This window comes from Bidens hawaiensis, unplaced genomic scaffold (assembly GCF_021521415.1).
Source record: "Bidens hawaiensis isolate Kalapana, Puna unplaced genomic scaffold, B.hawaiensis_p1.1 tig00014408_1, whole genome shotgun sequence".
Taxonomy (NCBI): domain Eukaryota; kingdom Viridiplantae; phylum Streptophyta; class Magnoliopsida; order Asterales; family Asteraceae; genus Bidens; species Bidens hawaiensis.
In genome coordinates, this window is record NW_027492249.1 from 21232 (window position 1) to 28412 (window position 7181).

General features: G+C 37.7%; 1 long non-coding RNA gene across 1 annotated transcript; it reads left to right on the top strand.

Annotated features, from left to right (window-relative positions):
- The first annotated feature begins 6528 nt into the window (after positions 1 to 6528).
- Positions 6529 to 6917, top strand: LOC143546654 (uncharacterized). Its single transcript, XR_013137627.1, has 3 exons — positions 6529 to 6588; positions 6655 to 6713; positions 6843 to 6917. It is a non-coding gene; the product is annotated as an uncharacterized LOC143546654 (long non-coding RNA).
- The last annotated feature ends 264 nt before the right edge of the window (positions 6918 to 7181 follow it).

Sequence of the window (7181 nt, forward strand, 5' to 3'; positions counted from 1 at the left end):
ATAAAAAGCCTATAAATCTCTTCCAAAGCTCAGTTTCTTTCTCTTTATACCCGTAACCTGCAAAATACATATTCATGTAAGATCATACTAAAAGAAGTTAAAAGCACTAAATATTAGATAAATAAGCGATTAAAACAATGATAAATAGCACGTAAAACTAGTGTGTTTTACAACACATCAGTGAACAAGGTCATATTGCAAAAATCTATGAATTTAAGGCCATAATGACTGAGAATCCTGTAATCAAGGACCATGTTCCTATGATTAAAAACATTTTGAAAAGGCAACCTACACAAAAATATGGCTGATATGAATTATATTGTGATTGATGAGGCAAATCCTAGGAGGATGCTTAGGGTTAACATTAAGAAGAAGAAGTTTGACATAAACAGGTTGAGCTTGTTAAACCTGTTTGTAATGTTGTTAGAACTGATGTAAATCTTGTTGAAATAAAATTTAATAAGAGGTCGAAGGCAATTTGACCTATAGACAATTCCAAAAGTTGCATCAGCAAGCTATGAAGAAGGTGAATGATGTCAAGGTTCCTGTTTGGGAGTTACCAAAACAGAAACCTAAAGTTGATTTATGCCAAAGAAACATGAGGTTCAACCAAACACGGAGGCTTGCGTTACCTCTTCATACTAATCAATTACTTATGTGTGCAGAGTTCATTCAAGATTGTCTAAAGTGATAATTGGATTGTGGATAGTGGATGTTCTCATCATATTACCATAATAATAATCTTCTTTCCAACATTAAAGACATTCAAGGAGGTTATGTTGCATTTATGGGAAGCCAAGGTGGACTTATAACCAAAGAGGGTGAAGTGTACAACGAGAGAATCACATTCAAGAAAGTGAATTATTGCGACAAGGTTGATCATAATCTATTGAGTATTTCACAGATTTGTGACAAGAAGTATTCAACCTTGTTCAGGGATAAGGAGTGTATGATTATGAAACCTGAGCTTGTGATTCCCGAGGAGATGGTTGTCACGCAATCACCTCGATTAAATGATATTCATGTTCTTGATATGGCATCCACTGCAACATATTCGTCAACAACAACATGTTTTGTGTCGAGAGCAACCGATAAAGACACGATTCTATGGAACAAAAGGACGGGTCACATCCACACAAGAAATATGAATCATTTAAATGCTAATGATTTGGTGGAAAGAGTTTCATTGAAAAATTTTCATATAACAGATCATTGTGTCTAGTGCAAGAAGGGAAAATAGAAAAAGAAGTCACATCCATTGAAGCAGATCAATTCTATCAATAATCCACTGGAACGTCTACATATAGATTTATTTGGTCTAGTTAATCCAGCGAGTATTGCTGGGGATTTGTATTGTTTAGTGCTCACTGACGACTACTTAAGATTTTTATGGGTGTTGTTCATGAGCACGAAGGATCAAACAACCGTTCTTGTGCAAAATCTGGTCACCAAGATTGAATCACCTTACAAGTTGAAAGTGAGGCGTATTCGAAGTGAGAATGACGCAAAGTTTAAAAATAATATAATGGAGTTTTTCTGTATTCAACATGGTATTCCCCGTGAATATAGTTCTCCCTATGTGACAAAACAGAACATGGTTGTTGAAAGAAAGAATCTGACCATCATTGAGGTGACTAGAACTATGCTAGCAGATCCTAAGCTTCATGTTCAATTTTGGAATGAGGTTATGAATACAACTTGCTACACGTTGAACTAGGTTCTCATGGTGAAGAAGCTTAAAAAGACAAGTTATGAATTGTTAAACAAAAGTAAGCCGAATCTTCAATTCTTAGAGCCAGTCGGGTGCCCTTGTACAATGTTAAAGAAAGATGCGGGAAAGTTAGAGGAAAAGGCCATTGATGGTTATTTTCCTGGGTATGCTTTACCTAAGAAACGAGTTTTTAATCTCTCCTATTGGTGTGTTGAAGAATGGTACCATGTTGATTGTCAAAGGTACATCACACCTCCCGTTGGCAAGGGATCTGATTGGATGTTTAATTATGATGGTTTGTTTGATTATTTATCTCCCTCGGTTGATTTATAAAACCAGGACTTAGTTCATGCTTATTTGAAACAAGAACTATTGTCTTATCCAAGTTCCTCTATCATTGTACATGATCATCCTGAAGTTTCAGATGTGTTAACTGAAACAGTTGATGATGCCGACTTTGAAAGTTCTACCTCATAACCATTGGTTAAAACTCATGAAGATAATGACATACAATCAGGTGAATCTTCTCAAACTTTAAATGATGAAGAGGTTGATGTAAAAACCACCAATTTGCACGATAATGTTGAAGTTCTAGAGAATCCAACTCTTCAGATTCATTCTTATCATCCCTATGACAATACTATTGGTGATTTAAATGAGGGAGCGTGTACATGTCATCAATTTGCTAATGCCATTGATGATCCATTGTTGTGTGTGTATGTTGATATAAATGCTTCCAGAATTAAGAGCATTGCTGAATACACTTGTTTTCGATCCAAAATTTAAGCATGCAAGCGTGTCTTTGGCACTTAAAAAATCATCTTGGGTAGAGGCAATGCTAGACGAACTTCAGCAATTCGTTCATCTTATTGTTTGGGACCTGATTGACAAACCGGTTCGGGTTAAAAAGGCTATCCCGGCAAAATGGGTATTTAAGTGTAAAAAGGATGATTGCGGGGTTATCGTTCGGAACAAAGCAAGACTAGTAGTCCAAGGTTTTAACCAGCGTGAAGGCATTGACTACAACGAACTATGTGCCCCGGTTGCAAGACTTGAGGCTATATGAATTTTCTTGGCCTATGAAGCTTTCAAGAATTTTAAGGTGTACCAAATGTATGTGAAAAGTTCATTCTTAAATGGGGAAATTCATGAAGAGGTTTACGTGAAGTAGCCTCCAGGTTTGAAGATCCTGATTATCCCGAGCGTGTTTGCCGATTAAACAAGGCTCTTTATGGTCTTCACGAGGCCCCGAGAGCTTGGTACGTTACGTTGGTTGACCATGTTATGGATAATTGATTCTCACGAGGCACTGTGGATTGCACTCTCTTTCAAAAGACTGTGAAAGACGATCTTCAACTGGTCCAATATACGTTAAGGATATCATTTTTGGTTCTACGAACGACAAGTTGTGTAAAGAGTTGGATAAGAAGATTAAAACGAAGTTCGAGATCAGCTCAATGGGAGAAATGAGTTTCGTTTTAGGGTTGCAGGTTCACCAGACTGATTCTGGACTCTTTATTCATCAGACTAAATACGTGAACGAAATCTTGAGCCGATTTAAGATTACTGCAGGAAAAGTACCCTCAACTCCTCTCCCCGTGGGTCACAGTTCATCACCAGATGAATTAGAGCATACCGTTGATCCAACCCTCTATCGTGTGATGGTTGGTTCATTGATGCATCTAACTATTTTTGGACATGGTATAATGGTTGTTGTTTGTTTGTATGCCAGGTATCAGTCGAGTCCATGAGAGACTCATCTTGAGGTGGTTAAGCGTATCTTTCACTATCTAAGGTGTAATCTTGACATCGGGTTATGGTATCCCATGGATGATAGTTTTGAGCTTAATGCTTATACAGATTCAGACTACGAAGGTTGCAAGATCAATTTCAAGTCTTCTACAACGGGTTGCCAATTCTTAGGAAACTGGCTTGTTTCCTGGAAGTGTAAGAAGAAGATAACGATCTATAGTTCAACGCTGAAGCCGAATATGTGGCGGCCTCGAGTTGTTGCTCACAGGTTCTATGGATCCAACAACATTGCTGGATAACGATTTGAAGTTTCTTACTACTCCCATCTGTATTGATAATTCTGTTGCAATCTATATTACTAAAAACCATATACATCATTCTAAAACTAAGCACATTGAAATCCGATATCACCTTATCCGTGATTGTTTTGAAAAGATATTATTAAATTTGGAGAAAATTCACATGGATATTCAGAAAGCTAACATTTTTACCAAGGCATTTGAAAAAACTTGATCTATCTACTTACTTGGTTTTAATGGTTTAAAATGTTTTTTAGCAATTCAATCGCTCGAATGAACTTTGGTGTCACACTTGGCGTCACCGTATTGTTCGTTGAATTTTGTTTTTTAATTCAGTTATCATAAAAAACGTAATGGGAACTGATCAAACGCCATTTTTTCAGTTTCGGGACCATAACAAACCTGAAAAAAACCGACCGAGTTCGCGCACACTCGCTACCTTATTTGAAGCCCATGACCGACAACGCTCGGGTTTTTCCAATGCTCAAATTTACCGACAACCCCACACCCCCCCCCCCCCCCTTAAAAAATTAAATAAATAAAATTGGTCTTTGTACCACCTCAATTTTTATATATATTTTTGTATTTTTGTTTCGTGAACGATTCTAATGTGTTTGCCTCATGTGCAGATAGATTAATCATTGAGGATTGGACTGATGAGGATGATGAGTCTCGTGTTTCAATTAACAAAGACATTACTTCTGATGTTTCTTTAAAATTACCTGTTTTGAATTCTGTTATTCTGACTGTATGCGTGGGCTCTGTTTTCAAGACCAAAGATACTTGTGTGATGGATTCCGTTAAAACTTTGAACTCTAATAATGTGGTTTTTAATAAGTTTAATAGATCGAAAAATTCTAATAAATACTCATCGCTTAAGTTTGTTAAAGAGGGATGCTCTAATAACAAACAAGGTGGTAAGTCAAACCATGTGTCTAATAATAATCATCAGGTAAAGCAAACTGGTCCACACAACCAGTCCAGACAAGGAGTTGCCCAAAATAATTTCCATGTAAAACGTCAAACTTGTTTTAACTGTGGCACTCCTGGTTACATTGCCGAAATTGTCCACATCGTCCATACATTCCTTATTATGCTTATAACCAAGAGCACGACAAAAATTCTCAAAATGCAAAATCCTAGGAACACCAACAGGATCCATTTGACCAAGACAAACACCATGATACTCCAAAACATTGAGAAAAAATTTCGAAAAAGGGTGTTAGAGGCTGAATTGGTCAAAATATCGGGTGTAAAGAACAACTTTACTTCGAGGACGATTCGAAACAAGGGTTGAAGGATTGGGTAACTCGTTCTTAAGTTTGGCCTCGATCCCGTATTCTAAGAAATCGGTCAAGCTCCGTTTGAGTCAACTTCGAAAACTGAGTTGCCATATCACCTTTCGAGACAATGATTAGATGCGAAGAAGAAACGTTTTTAATTTTGAGTAAAAAAATAGGGAACAAAAAAGAAATTGTCGGATATAGGAGGTTATAAAACCGGAGTTTAATAGGAGTAAAAGGTGGAAAGTGGCGATTTTTGAAATTCAAATCACCCCGAAGATAGGGACAAGTGGACGGCCGGGATAAAAGTAGGCGAGCTGTAAGAGCAGGCTGTATAATAACCTTCTAAGGCAAAGGTCAAATCAGTCAGACATAGCAGGAAGTAGCCGTCAAACTGAAAATCATAAAAATGAGCTACAGGTCACTACGAGTGGCTCCAAGCTTCCGCTTTAAGTTTCGAACACGGAAACTTAAGATCGTTATCTTCTAGCTTCTGGATCACAAGATAGGAAAACATTTTCCAGCTCTTGGGCTTTCTCATAACAAGCCCAAAACGGAAAATTGGGTAATGCATTGGTCTATGAAGAGGCATACCACTGAGCCCAGAATCATTAACCCCCCCCCCCCCCACCCCGACACACACACATATCATGAAAAAGAAAGAGTTGAGTCACAAGCATTCATCATTCGATCCAAATACTTTTTGACTAGGGGGCTGATGACGTGGGTACCCTTACCCACTCACAGGCTAGATAAGCTTAAGAATAAATGAGCATCAAACATAAGCTCACAAGCTTAGGAATAAAAGAGCAGCAAGAATAAACTGCCAGATGGGGAAGCTCAACACCTGCCCAGCAAGATTCCTAAGTTAACCAGGAAGCTCTTGCTATAATAATGTCAGAAAAAGTAATGGCTGACGAAATGCTTGTGTCTGCCATAAAGTAAAAGTAACAACATGACAAATAACAGTTTAGCAAAGTTTACACGCAAATAAAATAACATAAACCTAGTCTGCATAAGCTGAAAGAAAAGCCGACCTTTTTCCCATTAAAAAGTTTAAGCTTCCCCGAAAGAAGCTTCCGACTGCCTATAAATAGAACATCTCATCAAAGGTATGTTCATTCTCATTCACTCTATTTTCTCTCTGACTATAAAACGTAAGCAAAGTTTAAAGAAAACGTATGTTTGTTTTAGGGGTGGTGAGGCGAGCAATAATATCGGAAGGAAATGTGGGAATCAATCTTGCTGACGTTGGCGGCAACAGCCAACAATATTATCGGCAAAGTTCTCCAGAAGAAAGGCACTCTCATTCTCCCTCCTCTCTCCATCAAACTCAAGGTTCTTTTTAATCTTTCTTTCTTCTCACATATATTATTTCATTCTTTTGTGTATACATGCAGTTGTCTATACGTACACATAACATTCTATATACATATTATGAATAATGTGTGTATTTACGTGTTATGTTATCTTTGTAAAAATATAGGCTCTCCTGAACGGATGGCTTCGTATTTACAGACGCCAAAGAAGAGAACAAGAGCTGGTATTTTAACTAATGTCTATTAAAAAAGCTTATTTAGTTATTTATTGTACGTTTTTATGGTTATAGATGCAATCTGATGTTATTGAGGAGATCATATATGGCTTGGTGTCTGGCATTTTATTTGGGTGTTATTATAAAACTATGCGTTGCTGCATCCATTTAATTCACAAACAGATTTTATAATATCGTTCTATATCCATTTAATCTCGATCGCATTTGTAATTTCAAAAATGGGATTTGTATTTCTGGAGCAGGGATTCCCTGCATTGCTAGTTCCAATTTGCATCTCAATCAGTATATGCTGTTGTGCATCTGGCTTTGTTTATCAGGTCTTTTAGCACCTCAGACACATTTAATATCTCTTGGTTATATCTTTTAACTAATTTAAATATTTTTGTGACAGGCTTTTAAACCCGTGTAGTGTTTAATTGTGACAGGCGTACTTAGCATTGCTTTTAAACCCGGCCCGGACCGGCCGGTTGGACCGGTCGGACCGGGGCCCGCTATACATACCGGTCCGGGTTGTAGTGTTTAGCCTGTTTTCTAAAAACTCGGCCGGTTTTCACGGTTGGCCGCCGGACCGGACCTGGTGA